The sequence below is a fragment of the Ambystoma mexicanum genome, chromosome 5p (genome assembly GCF_040938575.1).
Source record: "Ambystoma mexicanum isolate Mex_15411 chromosome 5p, UKY_AmexF1_1, whole genome shotgun sequence".
In the NCBI taxonomy this organism is placed as follows: domain Eukaryota; kingdom Metazoa; phylum Chordata; class Amphibia; order Caudata; family Ambystomatidae; genus Ambystoma; species Ambystoma mexicanum.
The window spans coordinates 862402029-862427873 of record NC_090930.1 but is presented as its reverse complement, the minus strand read 5'-3'; the positions used below and the strand labels follow the sequence as shown (position 1 = coordinate 862427873).

Genomic DNA, 25845 nt, shown 5'->3' with positions numbered 1-25845 from the left:
AGCCCTGGCTTTTAGGTTCAAATAATATTGCATTTTAGTACATGTGGTCTTGTATTTATAATAAGCACAGGAACACAACATGGCGTGCAATACAAATGGCAAGGATTTTAGACCAAACTTTATAAGAAAAATTAGTGTGCATAACAAACAGTGTTAGGTGAAAAAAATGGAACATGTGTTTTCTACATTTCTACCGTTAGCAGGCTTATGGATGTTCATAGTCCGCGCTTACATGCAAGTATTTTAATGTGGTGTGCCAAAAGAGAAAACCTGAATATGCTTGAATTCTGGCAGGGCCAAAGTCGAAAAATATTATTAGTTTGTTAATATTAACATGTATTACATAAAATGTCGTGAAGCTCTTGGCACTCACTGTGATGCATTGAATGTTGATTCTTTGCATGTGACAAGTGTTTCTAGTAATTGTGATTGCACGAGTGATTCACTTGGCTATGGGTGCATCTGGGCTTCAGGCACTCACATACCCCAGTTAGCCATCTAATCTTCCAAGGTACGAACATTAAATGACATATTAAAGCCTCTTTCGTTTTAAACTCCTTAGTTTACTATTCTAATATCTGCCTGCCAGACCTATATAAATGGTTATATTTTGTGCAGCACTTAAAGAACAACCATCTGCATGCACTCATCAAGCAATGACTACACGCTGGTGTCCTTATTACACAGTGTTTTTGTTGTGTGTCTTGAAAGTAGTACAACTCAGAGGACACATTTTTTGTGGTCTCACATCACTTCATATTCTACAATGGGAGTGAACATTTGCTTGAATGGTGTCTTTTAAGTAGTCAAAGGTAAACCTCTAGAATAGGTCAAAATGTGGCCGAGTATGTGGTGAGCAAACTAATGAACACACCCCAATAAAATAAACATATCTGCTTCAGTTAGGGGAGTGGGATCTACCCTGGACACACGTGTGTAATGTCCAGGCCCATGCTGGCAAGAAATCCTGGCTACACCATTGGCTGGGAACATTCAGACGATAAGTGCTCAGCTGTGCGCATTGGCGGTGCATGCCGGTGATGTGGGGGAGAGTGCACGTGGTGGAGGGGGGCTTTTTGGCAGTGCCAGCACGCCCAGCAAGATAAGTGGGGGGCCTTGCCGCTCTCAGGACCAGTTTTCCGAAAAGGTTGAGCCTGGGGCACAGTTCAATGCACATGAAAGAAAACCTACCCATGAATGTCACCCTTCAATGAAACCCATCGAATAGTCAAACAAGAACATAAGCGGCCGATGAACCACGTACCACATTGTTTTGTCGTAGGACTTACATTTCTTTTTTTTGTTGAAAAGGCTGATCCCTCAGACTTAAAGCGAACACAACAGAGTGTAAGAGTGCCCGATGTAGGCAGCAGTGACTGGCGCCCCTTCCTAACCAGACAGATTCAAGTGAAAGCTCGGAATAATGTTACCAGCACGCAAAACGATGCGGAAAACAGAGGTGCAGTCACCCTCTCCTACTGAAGGTTGCACACCCACATGATCCAGCTGCTGGCATACAGCTGTTTGCAGGTGTACCCGTACTGAGAACACTTCAATTGATTCCAGTTGCCCTCTAATTGGTGTTATGGCCTCCAATCGTGTGTATTAGTTTCACTTGGTATTTTAATTTAGCAGTAGAACTGTTCTTATTTTATTCCAATTTAAATATACAGTCCGGTGTCCAAACCCCAAATGTCACGATTAGTCTAGTACGAACTAATTGTACCTGATCACACTGAATTACCAATAAGGCATTTGGGCTACAGTCTATGATGTAGTGGACTTGGAATAACCATGGTGCAGGAGTCAAGTCCTATTTTGGGGATACCAACAAATCTGGTAGAAAGAAAATATGGGTCACTTTATACCTCCTCGAGTGGTTCAGAGAATGATATGAGGAATCACCCTGGCCCCAGTGCCTTAATTGTCATGGGCAAGCACCTTTTCCAGAGAGGGGAGGGCGACGTGGCCACAGAGCATTCCAACAAGGACAAACATCACAGGACCAAGAAATGAGGGAATTAAGAACCTGCCAACGTGCATACCGTTGGTAAATAGGAGAGCAGCCATGATGCCCAGCGAAAATGAAATTCTGCCCATTTTCAATCTATCACAGGGACAACTCACTGAGGATGAAACATCAGTCCTGCAATATGGCCTCAGTTTTGTGCCTACACAGAATCTAAGTGGTATGATATTGACCAGTGAGGTGAGATGGTTTTTAAGAAAAAGGAGACTGGAAAGTTATCTTGCAGGGAAAAAGGATGTACGAGATACAGAAGTGACAGGAAACCTGTTTTCACTCCCTGTAAAAGCATGACACCGGTCGAGGTACCTACGTTTGAAAAACTTGTACTGAAAGATGTAAAAAGTATTACCAAAAACCAAACATTAAAACACCCAACTTTCCCAATTTCAGGCTATTGAAATATTAAAGAAAGAGACCAACATTGTGATAAAGGCTGTGGACAAGGGCGGAGGGATTATGGTCTGGGACACCAAGAAGTAAGACCGGGAAGTTATTAGACTCCTGCCCGTTCCCAATCACTACAAAAACTTTCGTTTGACCCCAGCGATGGTGTCAAACTTATGATAAAACAACTGGCAGCAAAAAGGTCTGGACGCAGGGATCCGCTCAGAGAAAGAATCAGAGTTCCTGGAAACATCGGAAGGACACATGCCTCTTTTTTATGTTCTGCCAAAAATACACAAACATGTGGAAAACCCACTAGGCAGACTGATTGTGTCAGGGTGTGGCTCAGTCACCCCCTTCTACACCCTTACAATGCCCACAGGTAAATAAGCCTATGAGCTATTGTTTGGAGTTGGGATATGGAACATTATCCTCCAAAACAAACTCCCCTGGCAGAGGCAGACAAATTCATTATTTTCCCCTCTACTGTTGCGTTTTTTCATTCAACTTCTGCCACCGGTTCTCTAAGGTGTTTCTTCAGACTAGATGGTTTAGGTTTGGATATGAGTATTTTGTTCTTGCAGTGCATTCAGCTGCTGATCCTTTTTCGGCAAACCCAGAAATCTCTGCATTTCGACATCTCAAGCTTCCTTGAATTCCAAGAGCTTTTCTTCCAGCCAGGCGAGTCACTGTTGGAGAGAGCCTCTATGTTCCCCAGAATTAATCCTGGTGCGCATGTAAAGGATTTTCATTGGCATAGCATGGCATGCTGGCATACTTTGACTGTCAGAGAGATCCCACCTTTGTCTCTGAAAGAGATGTTCAGAAGCAACCTGATCACACACAATTTCTGCCACCTTCAGGGGCTGCTTAAACATCTATAGGTCTTCTTCTTTAGGGTTTGCTAATCTCCAACCGTTTCTCTAATTGCTGGTGTTCTAGCTGAGAATAGTACTTATTTGCAGCAGAGTACTTTCCAGATTCTCCTTTACCAGGTCTAGTACCTCCTCCACCAGTGTGGTCGCCTTCATGGCCAGGTACTCGAGGTGTCATTTTTCTGTTGTGAAGCATGAATTAGCATGCTCAGATGTCTTGTGGATTTCTGATACATTTGCCTGTACGATACAGGAGCTATTTCCCTAATTTCTTTGCAGGACCTTTGAGAGTTGCATTCACAACTCCATCTCCTGTTGGTGACAAGCCCACTGCATCTCCTGGGAAGGGAGCTGCATAGTCGTAGTCGTGAAAACCCTCTGATGATTGACCCTTGCCAGTTCCCCAGGCATGGCTTGTGTGATGAATCCCAGGGTATTGTCACTGCTCCTATGGGGAAGCCCATTCCCATCAGTCCAGGGAGGTGAGGCAACTACCAGACAGTCCCCCTGTGGGTGGTACTCAGTGGGTGGATCTCAAGGGGGTGGAGGCACTCCATGGGACCAGTGATGATAGCCTTGGAAGAATGCAGTATTCCTCCCCTTTATTTCTGTCCCCTCTTTCCTCTCATCCTACTTAGTCCCTTGTGGTTCCTGACACCTCTATGTACCCCAGTAGAGTAGAGGATCCATTCATTCTAATTACACAGGGACGAGGAAGAGTGAGCCTTACTTAGGTGGAGCACATACAATCACTGGCACGAAGAAGATCCGAAGAAGATCAACCAGAGAAGCCAAACCTCACAGCGGAACCAACACATGTGGTACAGATTACTAGAGACAGCCCCAGTGATAAAAAACAAAGAAGGACTATGGACCAAGAAATGGAACGCCAGTTTCATGGAGAGAGACCCGTGGAGTAAAGGACGCGACGCTCTCGAGGAGGCACGAGCGTCTCAAATAAGTCAGGGGAGCAGGACCTTGTCTGGTGTCAGGAAAGGAGACAATCTGACAGGAGAAAGCGAGGAAAGAAGAAGCCGTGCAGTCAAGGACACGACAGGAAGCCTACTTCTGCGGGGCCACCAAGAACAGAAGGCTGACCGTGGAAGCAACAGCGAAGCCACGCTCCACTCCCAGAATTTCCCAAAGGTGGGGAAAGGGTCGGAGTAGCTGGTGGCACATAGAGGGGGGCAAAGGAAGGGGACGGACACATACCAATATCCCCAGAGACTGAAAGAGATACAAATAGAACAATAAAAGGCAGAAAGAAAGTTAAGATGCATTGTAAAGGAAACAGCACCTGGCAGGAGAGTACACCCGGTCTGATCATCATGGGACCCATATGAAGTCGGGCAAGGCCTGCCAAAGCAGGAAACACAGGGGTCAAGGACCCACGCAAGCATGAAGAAGCACAGAGGCACAGGGCTGAGGCCCAAAACAAGTGGGAAAGGTCCTGAGACAATGGAAAGGGGTTTGAGACCCACACAGAAGAGAAACAAAGTGAACAGTTAGTCAGGCAAATGATGAAACAGTCCACAGGGGTCTGGGAACCATATGAGAAAGAAAGGTGCAAGAAATGTGAGGAACCTGAGGACGTCCGCACTTCATTCTACTCAACATCCTCAGCTCACTTGGCCTGGGAAGGGCCATCGCTCTTGGATCCTGACCATGGGGGATGAGATGTGAGGGAGGATCACCTAGGTAGAGGAGACTTGGAGAGTTGTAGAGGGATGTCTTTAGGTGAGACACAGAATCCCCATTTCCATTCCGTGATGAACCCTTAATTCCAGATGCATTCTTGGGATATTGCTACCCCTTTCTCTCTGGCCAGGATAACACCAGAAGATATTATCAGTCTAGAAACATCAGGAAGAGGGTGAAGAGGAGGAGGTTTAAGGGTGAGACATGGTATTCCCCTTTTGCTGGTGAGAACCAACCTTACCCTCCCCCTTCCTTTATAGGCTGTTATAAACCCTCTCCCATCCCCTTTTCTCATTCAGAACATTATAGTACTGGGATGAGGAAGAAGCGACTAAGAGTAGTGAACACTAACATGTCCTTACACCACTCTGGTACTGAGACGAGGAAGAGGCGGCTAAGAGTAGTAAATGCTAACAGGCCATTTCAACACTCTAGTACTAAGGCGAGGAGGCCGCCTGAGGACTGCTGTAAGGGTCAAGTCATGGCCAGGCAAGCGAAACTAAGTGTTCACACCTGCAACCTGTTAAATGGTTGCAGGTGTATGAAAACAGCGAGAAGCAGCAGAGAAGAGAAGTAGTTGGGCTGGAGAGCGTGGCCATGTGAGGTCAAGCGTGCAGAGTGTGGGGCAGTAAAAAAGACACAACAGCAGAGAAGCCAGGAAGACGCCGAGGCCATTGCGAGACGTGAGGGTCTGGAGCTGTGAGAATCCCATTGCCTTGTGTTCCCCCTCGGGAGGGGGGAATACAAAGACACTGCCGACCATTGCAGGAAGAACTGGTGGGGGTGAGCGCTGCTCGCCAGAGCTCCTCGAGAGTGAGAGAGGAGCGTGCAAGAGCCCAGAAGTGAGACCAGAGCACCCGGAGGAGCGGCCATCCAACGGTGAGTGACAGGAAAGGTTCCCTCAGACTGGGGTGCTCCAGGGGCATGGTGTGGGTTGCTTCGAATGCCGAAAAAGCAAGAATATTGACAAAGGGGTCTAGGACCGAAAAATTAATTATTGAATACTAAACGAATTGCCAAGCAAATAATGAGTTTGAATACTGCTAAATGGGTCGGGTGACCAAATGTGAACTATGAATACCGAACACGTTGAAAAGTAATGAATATGTTTTGAATGCTGAATTAACGAAAAGAATATGAGTATATTACACAAATTAAATTGAAAGTGAAGTGCATTTGTGAACGGAGGAATTTAAAGGAACAGCATTTGCAAGCAAAGTGAAAAGAGCGAAAGCAAAACACTATTGGATAGTGTGAAAGCAAGGTGGTAACCAGGAAAAATACCACAAAAGAAAGTCTGTGAGAGTTGCATGTTGATGAAGGCAAGAAGGCAGTAAAGTAGCAGAAATATAAGTGGAATTATAGCACAGATGCAGAAAGGAAACCTGTATTGTAAAGGAAGTCCTTTGAGAAAGAATTAACTGTTGTAAAGTACCAAGGGTTATCAGTTGTGTGACCTGTGACCGATGGACCATGTGGTCCAACAACTATGCCCAGACCGAAGAACCTTCCTTGGAGTAAACCAAGAGAAATCAAGAGGCTGAAGCTGGTCGGCCTCTGTTATTCAAGTGATGGAGAGAGAAGGAAAACTAAACAAGTTGATGTGACTGTGAATTTGAAGCCTAAAGAACTGTGATGCTGAACTTGGGAAAGGGAGCCCCGAGACTTCTTGAAGAACTGTGTTGAACTTGGGGAAAGGAACCCCAAGACCATTTTGTGAAACTGTGTTGAACCTGGGGAAGGGAACCCTTTTGTTGGAAATGTCTTGAACTTGGAGGAGGGAGCCAAGAGTAAGTTTGGAGCTCGAAGCAGCTCAGAACTCTAATTTGAACACTGTTACTTTGGTTGCTGACATCCTTACACATTGTTTAGCTTTAGTTGTGAGGGCAAGTCTAGGTTTTGGACAAGGACACACTTTTAAGTTGAAATTACTGACTGCCTCCGACTATCTTTAGTTTATTTAGGTAGGGAAATCCCACCTTAGTATAGGGCAAGGAAGGCCTTACACCATCCTGACATTTAATATAATAGACAACAAATTCAAAGTTCAAATAAAAAGTATTTGTGTCTTGCTTTCTGATGCCTTCACAGAAGCCAAACCAAGGGGTCGAGGACCAAATGCATGGAAAAGAGATATTTTCTGGAATTCTATAGTGAAGTCTGGAAGGATAGTGAACCAGACTTGAGCCGCATAAACTGGAACAGGAACAGGAGAAGATAGACCCTCCCCTCCCCCTTCTGTAACTTAGGAACCGTGTTTTGTGTTCTACAGTCAAGTTTGGCAGGAGAGTGTACCAGACTTGACACTGCATTTGTGAGCTGGAGAGAGGAGGGGATGGGTCTCCCCTTTGACATTTGATAACTGTGTTTTGTGTACATTTTGAAGAACAGTTAAAGAGCAAGAAAGACAAAGTTAAAGAATAACTCCCTGGTGTTTTTCATCAAGAACTGAACAAACAAATCCATATCCAAATTGAGAAAAGCCGCCTTCTGGATCAAGAAGATACCCATTTTGTCCTCAGTTAATTAAGACTGTAACTGACGGAAATATGATTGGATACAGGACGATGGACACATTATTTTACAGGACATCCTGACAGAGTCTTTAGTGTTTTTGTTGAGGCAGTGCAACACCTCATAGCAATAGGGCAAATAGGTTTTCCTTTTCTTTTACTTTTCCAAATAAATGTCTTTGCCAACAAACATGGCACCACTGTGTCAGACTTGGACTTCTGCCTCCTTACACGTGAGCCTGGGCGTTTTCTGTAGATTAAATTAATTTACCTTTCCTCATCTCTAACTGCCGGTTACCCTAGTCAAGATAAGTTAATGGATAAACTCATTGATCTTCTCATTCCGCATCTTCTCATTCCGCTTGCCGACATGGTTATCTTTATCAACCTATTTGTGCTTGAATCTTCCAATTTCGTTTTAGTAGGTTTTGAAGTTTGTTCTCTATTTTTGCTGTTTCCATTCTGGCCACAGAATGGAGCTGCCAATTCTTTGTTTCTGCAACACTTCCAACATCAGGAGTGCAGTGACGGCCGTAGACACTCTGAATTGTGAGGCCATTTGTAGTTGTGGAGATGGATTAATTTGTCGTACTTTGGTAAATTGGGATATGAAAGTATTATATGGTGGCCAGGAACACACCATTTCTGCATATGACTGAAAGGCTGCTTAATTTCCTGCAATTTCTGGAGAAAATAGATTTATTGCACAGCAGAAGATGAAGCTGGCATCACTACCACAAGTGGGCTCTTTGGGGGGTCTCATTGTGCAGGAATCCAATGTTTTGTTGTGGTGTGTGCCCTTGTAGAGTGTTAGTGTCCAGGCATCTGCAAAGCCTCGATTTGTCAAACGCAGCCACTCTGTGGAAATGTTTTGTTAAAGTCATACACCTTAGGATAGAGCTTGGTAAGCTCCCATCATTCGGGAACTGGGGTGGCTCGCGAACCCATCTTGGCGCAGGAATATGATTGTGGATATGCTGGACAGAGATACATGTCTGAGTTATTAGGTAGCTGTTCTCAGTTGTACTGGTCCCTTCTTGACCTGGGGTTATCCTTTGAGTCTCAGGGCTTTGTGTGAGGTTCAGTTAAATTCCCACCTCTAGCATTGGTTGTGACTAACTTGAAAACGGAGACATCCATCAAGAAAAAGAGTGCAGTGATTTTTAAAGTGACCAGTATAATTTGTCGAGTGGCGTGATAATTTAATCTTCAAATTAAAAATGGTACATCAAATGAATGCCTCATGGGGCCATTGGCTTAATGACCCACAGAGCAGTGTTCTTTTGGCAGCTGTCCCTTCTAGCAACAGCAGCATGCAAAGCCTCTCCTGCTATTCTCTTCCTTAATGAGTCATAGGAATTTTGACTTTAAGTTGCAAAATGTCAGGGCACTCTTTATGCTTTCACTCCTAATACCCGCTAGGAGCCTTGATTCAAAGTTCTAGCATGCTTCGTTTCTTTTTATCACTATTCTCTAGGAATTTTGACCTCAATTCTCAGCATGCAGCACACCTTTCTATGGCTCTTTTTCAAGCTCTTCTAAAAACGTTAACCTCAAGTTCCAGCATGCAACATTTCCCCTTTTCTTCAGTTGCCCAATGGCCTACAGGAGCACTGACCACAAGCTTCAGTGTGCACTGTTTGTCCTTCAGTTTCCGTAGCCAATCGATCTCTATGTTGCGATTTAGACTTGGGTGCTACTGCTTTGTCCAAAACCCCAGCTTACTTATATCTGTCATTCGTCCAAGAACCCATGCCCACATCTCTGATTTATCCTTCTCACTCTCTTGGTCTCCTCTCCTTTGCACACCTTCTCGTCAAGACACATGTAGCCCATTGCCAACAGTAGAAAAGAAAGGGGAACCAGAAACAGAAGGGGAGAAGAAAGAAAAGAAGGAGAGTGGAGAACAAAATGTATCCCACTCGTGGGGGGTGGGAGGCTGGGTGGCTGCATTGAGCGTCCCCCGAGGGCACAAAGAAAGTGTGGTGCCGGTAATGTGCGAGTAGAGCCTCCCAGAGGGCAAGCCAGGGGATCGAGCTGCTTTGCAGGGGCAGCTCAGTCGCCCTGGGGCTGTTATGTTGGCACGCCATGGGGGGAAACCAGACAGGCCCAGAAATCACAAAGGGCCCAGGCAGCATGTGTGAGGCAGCCCGGTCCAAAAAAGCAACAGCTCAGTCCAGCCCTCGTGAGGGCGGGCGGCCCAAAACAGGGTGCCCGGCCATGCATCCAGTGAGCCCACCTTGTGGCCAGGAAGGCGAGCCCTTCTGAAAGTCCTCCTCGGCTGCACAAACTAGGTGACGGCCCAGGAGATGAAGAGTGGTGAGTTGGTTGTGGCCCAGACGGCAGAGCAGAGAAAAAATGTCCTGGGCTCGCTTGGCAGCCAGCCCGGGTGAAGAGTGGGAGGCAGGAAGTCCCGGGCTGCTGTATTGGGCAGTGTGACGTGGTGTAGAATGAGCAGTCTGACCAAAATGTGATATAGTGTTTGGGGAAAACTTGTATTTTATAGTGAATAAACCTATCTATCCCTAACTAGAGGTGGTTTCCCTACCTCAAACAAACTAAAAACACGGGCACTCAGGAAGTCTGTGTAGTCCAAATCAAAAGTTCACTTTCCTAGTCCAAACTGCTATTCTATCCCTTCTACTTAAACACAAAACCTAATCTAAGGAAAATAGTTATTTCTTAAACCCAAGAGAGTGACTAACTTCTCCTGGTTGTGAGTATCTCACGATGCAGCCTTCGCAAGCTCATTAAATGATTAAATGTTCCAAGGTTCACAAACAAAGGAAACATTCCCAAGTGCCAAAAGAAGCAAAGTTCCACAATTTCCAGGTGGGTATAGGAAAATTACTCCCTTCTCCTAGCGTACTCCCTGGTTCCTTGGAAGCCTTTTGCCGGCTATCTGTTCTTTAACAATTCTTGTAGCTCCCTCCGAGGCTTACTTGTGCCCTTTTATTTCTTTATCTTCTTTATCTTGCCCAACGGGGACGAGGAAGATGCTTGTCATTTGCTCTGGTGTCTTTGAAAAAACAGTGACCCTAGCACAGGCTTGGCACAGAGTATTCTCTACTGTTGTATCCGCAAAGGAATATAATGTCCATACAACAAAGATATGTAATAGAGAAGTGTATTACAAGCTGAAAGAGCCCACCACTAGACCATGCTGAAGGGCTAATAAACTGTCAACTGAAGGTACGTTGGTGCACGAATGATAACTCCCTCACCAAAGCCAGCATTGTCCCTATTCCATGCCGTAATGTGTAAACAAGTAATAACTTTGTAATGTGTTCTACACCATGTAACCTTTGCATAGCCATATCGCCCTCCATCATCATGTACCCTAGTATGTACACTGACCTGTAACTAAATTGACTCCATGTAACAGCGCCACGATGCCTGCGGGCTGCTTGAGTGCTTTATAAATGCAAATAAATAAATGTAGAATGCTGAATTTCATTGCGCGCACCTCACTCACACAAATACATAGATTGAATAGATATGACACATGCCTCTTCTTGCTCTTACCAGGTGTAGCCCAGGAACACCCCATGTGGCATCACTAATAAACAAGAAAAAATGCATATAAAAGAATGTAAAAAAATAAATAATTAAAACGATCTGTTACACTCTTTAGAAATGATTCATTCTGCACGGAGTACGTGTAAACAAATATAAAGCACTATGAAAATTGTATATTTGATATTTCATAGTCATAAAATCTCATTGGTACTCTCCTTGCACGTCCAGACATAGTATTCTCCACCTCTGCTCCCTCAACTCCCTTCCTACCATCCACACCATCCAGATTATCATCACCACCACTGCTCATTTAAGGAACATGTAGAGCCCCACTAACAGAATTAGAGTCCTCATCATTACCCTGTTCCTGATACCACTCAGTTCCCACTCCCCCAATCATGGGGTAGTTACATTCACCCATTTAAAAAAAAAAAGTCAATTTGTCCACACCATTATATAAAGCAACCTTGTTCATATACCAACGCTTACCATCACTTGTCACAATGTGTTTTTCCCAACCTTGATTACCCTTATTGGATAAAAAAAAACGTGAACACCCCTTGGGAACATTGAACGTTTTTTTTTATATGTACAAGGTCCCCAAAACTCACTCGAACCGTAGTTCTGGCCTCTTTATACATGGGAATAGGCCTTTCTTCCTCACACACCCACTGAGGACACATTTGAGAGCACATCTTCTCAAAAGGCGAAGCAGCTGTGAGTATATGGGGAGTGTCTCTATAAGCCTTCAACATTTCCTGTACACATCATTTCTGCTCCTTTGCAAATGCCAGCGGAATTGTCTCTTTGATGATACCATTTCCCCTCTTAACTAATCTGTTTGCCCTAGGATTGTAAAGAGCTGTCTGATGATTCTCTAGGTGATGATATCCCTAGATACCCCTCTCTCGAAAAAAAGAATTTCCATATATTCAATGACAGTTTAGTGGAAATGGTAGAGACAAATTCAACTTCAAACCATCTTGAGACATAGTCCACAATAACAATCGCAAATCTATGTTCTCGACCCAAAATGCCATTAGTGCCCATAAAGTCAATAGAGACTTTTTCCCATGCCCGTTCAGGAATCTTCACACGACCTAACCTTTTTTTTTTGAGTTTTTAGTGATTTGTCACTAAAGGAACAAGGAACACAACAGCCCACTTCAATCTCAACCATAGAGTCCATATCTGGCCACCAGAGTTTGCCCTCAACCTCCTCTTGGCCAAACTCTTACCCAAGTTCCCTGCATGCTTGACAAGTTCGCTGTACAACAGTAAAGAAGGAACCAACCTCTCTCCCCTTGTTAGACCCCATTATGAGCTGCACAATTCATCCCATATTTTATAAAAAAAGGGGAACTCACCGCCTCACCAGGACACCAACCACGTTCAGTCTTGGCGATTGCATCCTTCAATGCTGCATCATCCTCAATGCCCTCCCATCCAAGAATCCTTTGAAAACAAATCATTTACAGTGTTTCCTGTTTGAGCTACCCATTCATCACCAATCTCTTCACTAACCATCACCCCTTCACTTGGGGACTTAGACTGGTAGTCTGCTACCGGATTACACCTTCCAGAAAAAAACTTAACAAAGTGAAAACCCTGTAATACTGATAACCATCTGGCAATTCTAGGAGTAGCTAACCCCAAAGTGGTAAACAGATGTGCTAATGGTTTGTGGTCACTCCTGATGCTATACAGGATGCCCCAATCATGTGTTTTGAAATAGTTTGACACACAATAACACGCCTGGGCACAAGTAAATAACAAAAGTAAAGAACATGTGGGTGGACAGTGTAACCTTTTTTCAGAGGGCGGATGCAACTCCTTGGTTTTTTTAATGATTTGGCTACCAGGATTTCACTCAGGTTGCATTGTTCCCAGTGCAGACGCTGACCCACAAGCACTTGACTCGCTTTTGGGATTTTGTTTTCCAGGAAATATATCACTGCAGATTGCTGGGTTTAAAAGGTGAGTCCCTGTTATATACTTTGACAGCATATTTGTTGTAACATTTTCTCTCTAATTATTTTTCTGGTGTTCATTATTTTATTTAAAAGTCCAATGCTATTTTGTCTTGTGCACTTTCTTCTAAGCGGAAGATCAATTGAACTACATTTGTATATTTCACTTTGTTTATTGGTGCCAGCTTTTGATTTTCGCTATATCGGCAAAAGTAACTGGGAATATGTTATTCTTACAGCCGGTCATTTCGTTCCCTTTTCCGTGCAGCTTAAATGCAGTTAGTTGGGGTTGTGTGATGCATCACAACAGTCACCAAGAGACGAGCCATTAAAAAAGGGGCATGTAGCATGCTGCTTAACCAAAGTGTGCGATCCTTGATAAATAATGTAATCTTACTGCGTATTGCTGAAACAAATTGTGGGTGCAAAAAGCCTGCTGTCTTTTATACATAATAATACCACTGGCAAAACAGGTCAAAATCAGTCTGTGATTGATGAACGTCTTTGAGCGATGGGTTGCAAGTGTTTTAAAATATAGAGTGGGCACGGCCATGGCCAAGGGCCATGGCTAGTGGTCTGCTAGTGTTCTAAAAGATACAGTGGGCACAGCCAAAGGCGATGGCCAGAGGTGCAAAAAATCTATGGAATACCAAAACCCCAGAAATTCAAGAATTTAGTTAATGATCAGTTAAGGTAAGAAACCTGTGACGAATCCCAGGATGTCGTCACTGCTTCTGAAGGGGAACCCCTTCCCATGAGGCCAGGGTGGTGAGGTTGCTACCTAAAAGTCCCCCTGGGGATGGTACACAGTGGGTGGATTTCATGGGAGGAGAAACCCCCTTTTAGACCAGTGACGACTATATTGGGGGAACACGGTTTCCCCAACAAGCACCCGATTCTGGATTTCTTCCATACTATAACCCCACCTCCCCACCTCCTCCCTCTCCACCCTTACCCTCATATACAATGTACTCTTGTGGTCCAACAAAAGTAGAGAGTACTGAGATGAGGAAGATCTCTAGTGAGTTTCAACATCAGGCCTCACTCAGTACTGGGGCGAGGAGGAGGCACGGAGCAGTACAGAATACTTACCAGAACCAGTGTGTGCATTGTAGTGGTTCTCAACATCCGATTGGAAGAAGCCACATTAAAAGTGAAGAAGGACTTGACGAAGTGTCAATCCCTCCCTGGAGGAACCGCAAGAGCAAGCACGGACCACGAGTGAAGACAGAAGCTGATCGGGATGCCGAGAGAAGAGAGAGAGAGTCTGAGGTCGTTCCAGGACGTGAGGACCACACAGCCAGAAAGCAGGCTGGTACTCCGGGCATCCCTAAGACCCGGGGGGTGTGCACGGAAGGAACCGCAATGCCGGGAACAATGCAAAGACTGCTGAACAACCACAGAGCAAGAGAGGCTCCCGAATGCCACCGGAGCACTGTGACAGAGCCCAGCTGCTCCAGAGGAGCAGAGGCCCTCTGGACTGCACAGTGAGCTATGCAGGTGAGGAAGTGGGAAACTAAAGTCATAAGTGCAAGTCTGGGACCCGCACCAACTGTTACGCTCGCCTGGCTCCCACAGAGGCGTCCATCTGAACTGGACAGCTGCGTTCTCCACCAATGTGACGCGTAGGGCCGAGATGACGGACTGGACTGGCCCACCTAGCTTCGTTTGCTTGGCCCTTAGGAATATTCTTCTGCAAATGGAGGAAGGGAATTAACCACCCGTGGAGTTGAGCGTAAATCCCCCCACCCCCGCTGTTCTCCCCACAGATCACCTTTGATGTCCCCTCTTATAGTCTCACCTGATGGTTTGAAAAGATGAGCTCTCCATCCTGCATTGAGCGCAGGGGCGCGTTGATAACCAGTTGCTTCACTGGCTCGAAGGAATTGGTGAGTTCCAGAACAATATTGACTCCGAAAAGTATGTAGTTCGTAAGAGTTCACATGTCTGACTTTCACTCTTGTCCGATTCCTTGCAGTTTGCAGCTTGACCCCAGCAAAGAGTTCCTCGTGGTAGCTGACGAAGTTCAGGTAAGGATTTGGTTTATTTTACACAGTTCAATAAAATAAGGCCAGAATGTAACCTGTTGCTTGCTCCCTTATTCAGGTGTGGAGAGAAAATATAAAGTTCGGGGAATAATGCCTCCGGCGGTAAAATTAGGTAAGTCTATTGCGGTGAGAAGAGTTTCCCTTGTTTGTCCCTTTGTCTCACCTTGTTGTCCTTTTGTTCCCCTTAGGGGCCGGGGTACGGCGAGGATGCAATGGAGACTGCGCTGACCCGTGAAGAGGAATAGTACCCCCGGTGGTAATCAGGTAAGTCTATGGGGGTAGTGACTATTGCCTCTGTTTATTCCCTTGGCTCGCCTTTGCTGTTCTTGTGTTCCCCTTAGGTGCCAGAGTGAGGCGGGAACGTGCAGAAGGATGCGGTGGATCGTGAGGATGCTGCGAAGGCCGGTGAGTTCAGTGCGGCGCTGCAGCAGGCGAGGCAGCGCGCGTAAAATGCTTCTTTCTTCCAGCTCAAAGGCGCGGTGGATCCGGAATTCAGGTAAGGATCGATGGTTTTGCTCTTATTCTAACCTTTTCTCCTTCTGTTCCTTCCTTTTTCTAGGAGCTGCAGACTCAAGGCGGGCGGGGCAGAAGACTGGATGCAGGCTTGCAGACACGGTGAGCGTTACGCTGCTGGATGCAGAATAATGTGAAGCGTGTGCTGCTCTTCGGGCGTGGTTTAAATAGCCTCCAAAGTAGTCCCAGGTAAGTATTCCTCCACAGCCCCACCCGAGTAAAAAATAGTCCCTAGGTAAAATAGTCCCTTCCAAGCCTCATTTGGCTCGGAGCTCTGCAGCATGGTCTGCATCAGGTAAGCTTGCAGCATGGTCTGCATCAGGTAAATTCCACTCTATGAGCCTGGCGCCTATGGTGCCAGGACTGACTCTCCATATGAGAGTAGGGGTTTTTGGGCTTGCTCAAAATAACGTGATGCCTGCTTCCGGGGTTGCTGGACCTGGTCTGGTTCCCCGGGGGTAGGCATCATGACAGCACTCCCCCCCCAAGGCCCCTCCTAAAGTCGTTCTTCCCCGTGGTTTTGGTTTTTCTGGGAAATTTCGGTGGAATCTTTTCACCAATCGAGGTGCATGCACGTGGTCACTAGGTTCCCAAGACCTTTCCTGTGGTCCGTAATCTTTCCAGTCGATTAAATAAAAAAGTTTTGACTTCACCATCTTGGAGTCCAGGATGTTCTTAACTTCAAATTCGGGTTCCCCGTCTATAAGGACGGGGTCTTGTGGCTTGGTTACTCTTGTCCCTGGTTGCACTGGCTTCAAAAGTGACACATTAAAGACGGGATGAATTTGCATATTAGCAGGTAAGTCCAACTTGACGGCCACCGGGTTGATAATGGCCTTAATAGAGTAAGGTCCCAAATATCTAGGGTTAAAGGTCCGTGTTCCCTTGAAAGGTATGTGTTTTGTGGCCAACCATACTTGGTCCCCTATCTGGTACTGTGGCGTATCACTTCTATGCCGATTAGCATCTTTCTTATATTTCTCCTTCGCCTGTTTTAAATGTGCAGTTGCCTCCTTAAAGGCTTGTGTAATTGTAGCGTGTAGATGGTCCACTGCAGGCATTTCTAAGTGTTGGGGTGAGTCAAGGTCTGAGGTTCGAGGGTGGTGCCCATATAGGGTATAAAAGGGACTTTGTCCAGTTCCAGAATGTACTGAATTATTGTATGCATATTCGGCGATCCAAAGAATGTCCAATTACTCTCAGTTTGATGTAACATACGACGCAGGTATTGTTCAAGAGTCTGGTTGGTCCTCTCCGTTTGACCATCGGTCTGGGGGTGGTGACTGGTCGATAATCTCACGCCGATTTGCGCCAATTGACAACATTTCTTCCAAAAATGTGAAATGAATTGACTGCCCCGGTCAGAGACCAACACGGACGGAAATCCATGTATGCGAACAATGTTTTCGAGGAATTCTTTGGCCAGGATTGAGGCTGAAGGTAGTCCTTTTAAAGGAATAAACTGGGCCATCTTGGAAAAAAGATCCACAATAACTAGAATGGTGTTAAACCCATTACAAGGAGGTAGATCGGTAATAAAGTCTAACGATAAGGTGTGCCATGGTGTAGGCTGAATGTCTAAAGTTTGTAAGAGTCCAGCTGGTTTTTTCTTTTGACTTTTGTTTTGGGCGCAAATACCACAAGACATCCCAAATGATTTAATATCCTTTCGCCATGTGGGCCACCAGAATTGTCTTAATTTTAGCTTCAATTTTTGCAATACCTGGGTGCCCCTTCATTAGGGTATCATGATAACGGGAAATGACTAGCTCTTGTAGTTCCTTGTGTGGCAGAAATAGTCGCCCTTGATAATAAGTCAAATCATTGGCGACAGAGTAGTCCGGGCCTTTCTTTACCCAGTCCTGCAGGGCTGTAGGATCAAAGAGTTGCTGGATCTTCACCTGAATGTCCTTTAGTGTCTTTAGAGTAGTCATGCCAAGAATCCTTTGTTCGGAAATTATAGGTACTGGTTCTGGGTTCACTTCTGCCTCTCCCATCCCTATTCGGGATAAGGCGTCTGCTTTACCATTCTTACAACCTGGTCGATAGGTTATCATGAAATCGAACTCGGCAAAGAACAATGCCCATCGGAGCTGACGTGACGATTGGGCCTTGGCTGTTTTTAAATACTGTAAGTTCCGGTGATCAGTGATCACAGTAATGGTATGCCTGGCACCGAGAAGATAGTGCCGCCAAGCCTTGAAGGCGGATTTAATGGCTAATAACTCCTTGTCGGTAACTGCATAGTTTAACTCGGCGCCGAGAACTTTCTGGACCAAAATGCTACTGGGTGAAGCTGGCCAGTTTCAGGGTCCTTTTGAGACAGGACAGCTCCCATGGCTAGACTGGATGCATCAGTTTCCACTATGTATGGAAGTTCAGGACGCGGGTGCTTTAACACAGGAGCAGACGTGAATTTCACTTTCAGCTCTTGGAAGGCTTCTTGAGCTTCTTCAGTCCACATAAAGTGTTTATTTTTTCGCAAGAGTGCTGTGATGGGATGTACGACATGTGAAAAATCTGGGATGAATCTGCGGTAGAAATTGGCAAAGCCGAGCATGCTTTGTACTCCTTTAACTGAACTTGGTGATGGCGACATAAAGATTGCGTCCACCTTTCGTGAGTCAATTCAGACTCCCTTTGGGGTCAGGATAAAACCAAGGAATTCAACTTCTGTGGCATGAAAAACGCATTTTTCTAGTTTTGCATATAGTTTGTGCTGGCGCAATTTCTCAAGGACTGCTCGGACGTGCTTCACATGGTCAGATTCTGAAGGAGTATACTAGAATATCATCGATATACACGACAACACAAACATCAATGAGTTCACGAAGGACATAGTTCATGAAGTATTGGAAGGCTGCTGGTGCATTGCACAACCCGAAAGGTATCACCTGGTATTCAAATAACCCATACTTAGTGCGGAAAGCAGTCTTCCATTAATCGCCCTCTTTTACACGTACCAGATGGTATGCCCCCCGGAGATCTAATTTAGTGTATATACAAACTTCCTTCTCTTGGTCTTGTAGTTCAGGGATCAGAGGCAATGGGTATCGGTTCTTAACAGTTATCTGGTTCAATGCGCGGTAGTCTATGCACGTTCTGAGGTCACCTTCCTTTTTGGGCACGAAGAACAAAGCTGAAGATGCAGGGGACTTGGATGGGTGAATAAAGCCATTGGCAAGGTACTGGTCTAAGTATTGTCGTAGGTGAAGGTTCTCAGGTTCTGTAAGGGCATAGATCCTGCTACAAGGGGGTTGTGCATCGGGTATGAGATCAATTTCACAATCGTACGATCTGTGAGGAGGTAAGTTGTTTGCCTGTTCCTTTTGGAAGACATCCTGGAATTCTTGATATTCTGGAGGTAGTTGCATGACTGCTGTGGTTACTGTGGCCAGATCTGCGTTCAGATTATTCTTTGGGCAACAGGTTTGTGCACAATCCGGGAAGGTTATTCTCTTCTCTCGCCAATCAATACAAGGATTATGTGTTTCCAACCAAGGTATCCCCAGTATTATTTAGAACTGTGGGGCTTTGATTAGATCAAACACAATAGTCTCTCAATGCCCATCCTGACCCAATAGTGTCATCTCTGCGGTGGAATGAGTTACAGGCCCAGAGGCAATTTCAGTTCCATCGACTGTGGTGATGACATCGGAGGTGGTTTTTCGGCAGAGAGGTAGATTCATCCTGGAAGCCAATTCATAGTTCACATAGTTTCCTATGGCCCCGCTATCAATGTATGCCCTTACTGCATACATACGCGATGGCTGCCCTGGATCTACGAGGACCATTGGTATGATGAAATGCGAGCTCTGAGTATCCTTCTTCAAGCTCGGCAAGTGGACCTCTACGCTTGTCGGGCGTGGTCGTTTCCCTTGTCTGACTCCATATGGCTTTTATCAGCAGCTCCTACCATCTTCTTGGGTTGTTTTACAGGGCAATCCCGTAGAAAATGCCCAGAAGTTCCACAGTATAAACACAATTGCATTTGCTGTCTTCTTTCTCTTTCCTTCTGGGTTAAGGGTCCTTTAACCCCTCCGATTTGCATGGGTTCTAAAGCATCAGCTCATTTGGGGTTAGCGTGGGTTTTGACCAACACCTGATTCTCAAACTTGGCTCGATCAGCCTTTCTGTTCTGAAGTCTGTGATCTAACTGGACCACTAATTCTATATATTCAGCGCAGTCTTGAGGTGGGTTCACGACTTGAGCCACGATATCCATGAGTTCTCTTCGAAGCCCTCGATGAAATAACGTGATTCGTTTTACCTCAGGCCATCCAGTTTCCACTATCAACCTATTAAAGGTCGCAATGTAGGATAGAAGGTCCTGTTTACCCTGTCGTAGGGACAAAAGTTTGTTATCCAGGGCCTGTCCTTGGGAGTGCCGGGCAAATAGTCTTTTCATGTTAGTTTGGAAGCCCTGAAAATCCCAAAGAATTGGGGCATCCTGAGTAACTAGTGGAATTGACCAATCAGCTGCACTGCCGCTGAGATATGACAATACAAAGGCTACCTTGGCTTGATCGTTTGGGAAGGCTCCAGTTCTGCATAAAAAGTGCAAGCGGAATTGGTTCATAAACGCAACAAACATTTTGGGATCTCCGGCAAAGCGTTCGGGTGGAGCTAATGGAATATTTCCTGGTAGGTTTATTTGCACAGGGTTACTCAATAACACAGGAGCTGGATTTCCCCCGGAACCAGGTAGGGGTGCTTGTCCAGCCTGGCTTTGCAATAGTTGCCTAGCAAGGTCATCAGTTCGCTCCTTTGACAAAATCAGTTCTCTCCTAAGAGCATTGGTTTCTTGACGGGCGGAATGCACTTCAGCCCTCAGTTCCCCTAGTAATTGGGCCAATTGGTCAGTCTCTGAGGTATCCATAACGCCCGGGTGGAAATTTGTGGGTAGGCTTTGCGTTCTGTTACGCTCACCTGGCCCCCACAGAGGCGTTGATCTGAACTGGACAGTTGCGGTCTCCACCAATGTGACGCGTAGGGCCGAGATGATATACTGGACTGGCCCACCTAGCTTCGTTTGCTTGGCCCTTAGGAATATTCTTCTGCAAATGGAGAAAGGGAATTAACCACCCGTGGAGTTGAGCGTAAATCCCCCACCCCCGCTGTTCTCCCCACAGATCACCTTTGATGTCCCCTCTTATAGTCTCACCTGATGGTTTGAAAAGATGAGCTCTCCATCCTGCATTGAGCGCAGGGGCGTGTTGATAACCAGTTGCTTCACTGGCTCGAAGGAATTGGTGAGTTCCAGAACAATATTGACTCTGAAAAGTATGTAGTTCGTAAGAGTTCACATGTCTGACTTTCACTCTTGTCCGATGCCTTGCAGTTTGCAGCTTGACCCCAGCGAAGAGTTCCTCGTGGTAGCTGACCAAGTTCAGGTAAGGATTTGGCTTATCCTACACAGTTCAATAAAATAAGGCCAGAATGTAACCTGTTGCTTGCTCCCTTATTCAGGTGTGGAGAGAAAATATGAAGTTCGGGGAATAATGCCTCCGGCGGTAAAATTAATTAAGTCTATTGCGGTGAGAAGCGTTTCCCTTGTTTGTCCCTTTGCTTCACCTTGTTGTCCTTTTGTTCCCCTTAGGGGCCGGGGTACGGCGAGGATGCAATGGAGACTGCGCCGACCCGTGAAGAGGAACAGTACCCCCGGCGGTAATCAGGTAAGTCTATGGGGGTAGTTACTATTGCCTCTGTTTATTCCTTTGGCTCACCTTTGCTGTTCTTGTGTTCCCCTTAGGTGCCAGAGTGCGGCGGGAACGTGCAGAAGGATGCGGTGGATCGTGAGGATGCTGCGAAGGCCGGTGAGTTCAGTGCAGCCCTGCAGCAGGCGAGGCGGCGCGCGTAAAATGCTTCTTTCTTCCAGCTCGAAGGCGCGGTGGATCACAAATTCAGGTAAGGATCGAAGGTTTTGCTCTTATTCTAACCTTTTCTCCTTTTGTTCCTTCCGTTTTCTAGGAGCTGCAGACTTGAGGCGGGCGTGGCAGAAGATTGGATGCAGGCTTGCAGACACGGTGAGCGTTACGCTGCTGGGTGCAGAATAACGCGAAGCGTGTGCTGCTCTTCGGGCGTGGTTTAAATAGCCTCCAAAGTAGTCCCAGGTAAGTATTCCTCCCCAGCCCCACCCAAGTAAAGAATAGTCCCTAGGTCAAATAGTCCCTTCCAAGCCTCATTTGGCTTGGAGCTCTGCAGCATGGTCTGCATCAGGTAAGCTTGCAGCATGGTCTGCATCAGGTAAGTTCCACTCTATGAGCCTGGCGCCTATGGCGCCAGGACTGACTCTCCATATGAGCCTGGCGCGCACCCAAACAGCCCCTAGCAGGGGTTTCTGGGCTTGCTCAAAATAACGTGATGCCTGCTTCTGGGATTGCTGGACCTGGTCTGGTTCCCCGGGGGTAGGCATCATGACACCAACATAAAGAGAACTGTGAAACTGATAGACAATACATGCAGTGCTTGTCAGACGAGTAAACCAAATCTTAATGTGACACTACAGCTTAGAAGAGCATCCAAGTTGTTCTTCGTCGCAGTGCCTGATGGGAGGAAATCAGGTCACCCCACCAGGGTCATGGGCCCACCAAAGTTTTTGAGTGCATCCAAGTTGTTCTTCATTGTTGCAGTGCCTGGTGGGAGGAAACCCGATCTGCCAACAAGTGCCAGGGACCCACCATAGCCTGGGGAGTGCACCCAGTTTATTTTTCGTAGCAGTGCCTGGTGGGAGGAAACTAGGTCTGCCAACCAGGGTCAAGAACCCATTCCAGTTTGGAAACATATCCAAGCTCTTTTTGTGTGTGCAATTGTACCTGCTGAAAAGGAACCAGGTCTACCAGTCAGGGTCAGATGCACAAGGACAGAAAAGCAGCCTGAGAGGAGCCAACCTGGGGACAGGATCTCCCGCAATTGTTGCTGAACTTTACGAGGAGCATGAACAAGGTCGGGGAAGGGAGATATTCCCCAATTCTTCAAGATCTGAAGATTCCCAAACTGTCTTTTGCCCAGGGGAGGGGAACCACTCCCTTTGAGCTGGAAAGACCAAACATTTGCTTTAGTTTAAACTTACATGTGAGGGACAGAGTTAGGGTTCTGACATTGGACATTGGGACTTTTGCTTTGGACATTCTGAGACAAGTTATTTCAGTTGAGGCTGGGATACCTCTCTTAGAGCAAGGGCGAGATAGGGTTTCCTTTTCCTTATTACCTTTGAATAAAAGTTTCTAATAATCAACACGTCCCCTCTGTGTCAGGGGCTTACTTCTGCACCCTTACAAACCCCTGAAATTCAACGCATTGCAGAACTCAGGACCAGCTTGAGTCAGTGTGATCTCATTGCAAAGCCCAAGAGGACATATTTCTTAGAAAAGAAGGGATTCACAATGCCATAGAAAATGGCATTATGGAGGATATTGTATTTCAGAGGAGATCAGTGGGAACGCATACATGTTTTAAAATATAGATTGGGCACGACACAAGGCCATGGCTAGTGGTCTGGTAGTGATTTAAAAAATATAGTGGGCTTAATGGAAGGCCATGGTTAGTAACCAGGTAGTGATTTGTAAAATACAGTGGGGACGGCCAGAGTCCGTGCCCACTGGCCATGGCCAAAAGCCATGGCTATTGATCTGGTAGTGTTCTAAAATGGACAGTGGGCATGGCCGAAGGCCATGGCTAGTGTTCTGGGAGTGATTTTAAAAATACAGTGGTTGTGCCTACTGGTCATGACTGAAGGTCATGGCTAGTGGTCTGGTAGTGTTCTAAAATGGACAGTTAGCCCAGCCAAAGGCAGTGCACACTGACCATGGCTAAAGGCCATGGCTAGTGGTCTGGGAGTGATTTAAAAAATACAGCCTCCGGCCGTGCCCGCTGGTCTTATTGTTTCCTTAAGTAAAGCCATTTTTATTAAACAAAAATGGGTTAAAGAAATGCCCCTCTAGCCCTATTTCTAAAGACCATCCTAGAAATGAATCTAAGGATCTGTCTGTGTCAGGATGTCAGTAACTGAAAAGCCGTATTTTTGTCCAAAACAATCTATCCTGACCCTCACACTTATAAACAAACAACAAAAGGTGCAAGGAAATACCTTTAACTTGATGTTAGAAAACGTGTTCAAAATCAAAAGTGTAAGAATGTCTCTAACAAAAATGTTCTCCACGGTAAAGATCCTTGGATCAGAAAGGGGGGTTCTCCTCCCCTGGATTGTTAAACAGGATGGCAAAATGTCTCTTTAGTAAACAGTTCCTTGGTGTCTTTAAGGGACCCACAAAGTTATTTTACAACTAAAGAGTAGTTCTGTTCAAGTAAGAAGTTTTGTGATAGTCTTTCTGTAAAAAGCTCTTGTATCGTGACAGATTACCTGGTATACTCCCCTGTCAGGAATCGTTATACAATCTTCAGCTGCCTGGTATACTTGCCTGCCAGGACTTCTCTTTAAGGATTGCAGATTCCCTGTTGTACTCTCCTGCCAGGGATCTTTGTACAATCTCAACTGCATGGTATACCTGCCTGCTGGGACTTCTTATTAGGATTCTCAGTTCTCAGGTGCACCAAAATGGCATATACCATGTGCTGCTTGGTATATCCATTTGTGTTTTTTTCTCAAACATACTTGCTCAAAATGTCTCCCCCATATTGGCACCTCATGCTTCTGTATTTGATTGGGGTTTGCTTTCATACTTTATTTTGTCTGCATTCAAATATTCTTCTTATGGCACCTTGTCTTTACACTTTGCTTTGATTGAATTCAAATAAACTTTGCCTTAGTGTATTTCCTGCATAAGCAAATTTGTACCATTCAATCACTTGTCGCGGTTGTTGGAACGCTTTGGCATCCCCAGTTGCTTTGAGCAGACTCACCAGTCTTTTCCAGCATCTCTGATGTTGCTCATGCCTCTCTGTTATGGTTTCTTCTTCTGCCTCCCAGGTAGGAGTGTGCAGGTGCTCCCACAGCACCGGTGGGGATCCGTGGTCACACGCAAGCTCTTCTGCTCAGCCCAGAATGGGGTCTGCTGCCTCGTCAAGCGACCGTACCTCCAGGAGCACCTGCTCTACTCCCAATATCTTCACGGTCATGCATGCTTGGAGTCTCTCTCCCTGTCGCAACGTCCTTCTCTGCCTTGCCAGCTTTCTCAGTGTTGGGAGAAACCTGAAGGTGTTACTCTGACTAGTCCGTGGGAATCTGTCATCCACGTGGTCAGGACACGGCTATCGCTATTGGATCAAGTTCCTGGGGTGGACCAGTGAGGGAGAATCACCTGGATGGGGGTCCTCAGTGAGTTCCAAGGAACAGTGTGTTGACAAAACTGAACACGACAGAGGGATGTTCACAGTGAACTGTTTAAGAAGACATTAAGATTTGTGATTGGCAAAAGAGAAATTGATTTGAGAAAAGCCGTACTGGACCGGGCAGAGGGAGGCAAACAGTCAAGAAGGGACTGAGTCCGGAAGAAGGGGACCCAGAGGTGAAAGCATCACCCAACATATATTTGAAAGGAACTTTTTGTTTGTTATTTTGGGGCCTATAAGGTCCTCGGAGGCAAGAGACTTTTTATAGAAAAAAGACTTAACCACTGATGGCCCTTATATCTCAAGCGGAACTGTCGTCTTATGCTGGGAGAGCTCGAGCGTGTGCAGTGCTCAAGAGCCCCACCTTGTCCTATGCTCAAAACATGGGGAAGAGAGACCCCCGGCTACTACATCCTAACTTATAATTTGTGAACACTTCTTTCTAGCTTCTGAATCCTATCCCACGCTCTTTTTGGTATTTAGTTGTAAGGTTTGGCAATAGTTTTTTTTTTAGTATAGGCACTTTTATTTTGACAAGACAGCACTAGGACTGCCTTATTTTGATTTGATGGTCGTAGCTTGCTGCCATCTTAGATTTAGGTTTAGATTAGGTGTTTTTCCCCCCTACCTATACAGTTTAATAAACACCCTTGAACTGTGCTCACTTGTGTCTGTCTATACTTGATACCATACTTTTCTTACAGTGTGCCTCATGCTTCGGTGCTCCACCGTGGATGGCAACGTCCTCTTCTGCACTGCTCATTGCACCTCTCTCTTCCACAAGGTCACATGAAAAAACAACTAGTCTGCATATTGTATTTTGGGTTCTTGTCACTGTGCACACACTCCTTGGTCCTGGTTTAACTCCAGAGTGTTTCTTCTCACAGACTTCATAAAAAGTCACATCCACAACAAAAGGTGTTAAAGGATAGTTCTGGGACTTTTTTTTATTGTCCCTACGGGTCGGCCATGTGTTTGTAAGCATAAATCGGTAGATCGTAGGAA

The 25845-nt window shown here is 45.8% G+C and overlaps 1 protein-coding gene across 3 annotated transcripts in view; it reads right to left on the bottom strand.

Annotated features, from left to right (window-relative positions):
• The window catches only part of SUGCT (succinyl-CoA:glutarate-CoA transferase), a 2028246-nt gene that overhangs the window by 815319 nt on the left and 1187082 nt on the right, over positions 1-25845 (bottom strand). The gene's annotated exons all lie outside the window — the stretch shown is intronic.